Here is a 1230-nt window from a genome sequence, read left to right as displayed (position 1 = left end):
AAAAAAAAAAATCCAAAAAAATTAAAAATAGTTGTAAACCAAAGAAAAAAGCAACAAAAACTATGTATAATGTTTCGCATAATTTTCTYCCTACTATCGCACAACAAGTCTTCATACTTCTACAACAACTTTCAACTAATCAAACTTAATCAACTATAAACTCTACAAATCTAATCGAAAAGCAGAAAGCCAAAAAGGATAACTTGCCGTCTAGACTATTGTGTGCATGAAATGTGAGTGGTAAGGGAAAGTTATCCCGTTCAACACGTCCGGTGGATACAAAAGTGTCACAGTAGCAGAATTTTTAAGTATTCTGTCGAGTAATGCAATGAGCAGAATAGGAAAAAAGAACAAAAAGGAACGAAATCACAAAAAAATGCTTCAGCCAGTTAGCTACGAATAGTRGATACTTACATATGTACATACATATACATATATATATGAAACAGCATATTAAAAAAGTGCAGTGACTGCAAATCTGAGCGAGAATATTAAAAATTGCAATTATGTCGCAAGTAAAGCAATAAAATGAAGCCTTCGCAAAGTGTGAGCAAAGATCAAAGCGAAGAAGGTAAAAAATTGCTACAACAGTCAAACATTCGCTGAAATATATGTATATATATAATAGTACCCGCATCTGCATTTATACATAATACAAAAACATAGATATATGTAATAGAAATTTAGCATAATTTAATATAATATTTTTTTTTTTCATATTATAAAAATGTTATTTGCATCGTTAGTTCCTAATTAATAATCTCACAATCAAACAAATATATGTAAATACTTATTATCTAAATAATATTTTCGGTTACGTCTAGTAAAAGTAATTTCGGCAAAATGTGCAACAAAATTTTAYAGTTAAATAAAAAATTATAGTGTATTCAGCAATTTAATTAAAATKTTGCACAGTGAGAGTTTTAATAATGGGTAAGTGGGAGTAGGAGCGAGTTGATAACTGAGAGAAGCATACTAACAATTCGCTGAAATATTCAGCGATTTAATAGCTAAGCTGGAGGATGTTCTAGTCACGGTTTTATAGCAAAGCATCATATCCAATATGTGTTGTAGTAGCAKCATATCAACAGTGAAGCAATGTTGGTGCATTTATTTGCTTGCTCGAACATACCTAAGATCCATTACAGGGCTTGTATATGTAGGTTACCTTTCATATTTCCGGATTCCAGAACAAATACTAATCATCGAAAATAGCTTTATTTTTATTTT

The sequence above is a fragment of the Bactrocera latifrons genome, unplaced genomic scaffold (genome assembly GCF_001853355.1).
Source record: "Bactrocera latifrons isolate USDA-ARS-PBARC rearing strain unplaced genomic scaffold, ASM185335v1 scaffold_105, whole genome shotgun sequence".
In the NCBI taxonomy this organism is placed as follows: Eukaryota; Metazoa; Arthropoda; class Insecta; order Diptera; family Tephritidae; genus Bactrocera; species Bactrocera latifrons.
This window is presented reverse-complemented; position numbering follows the sequence as displayed.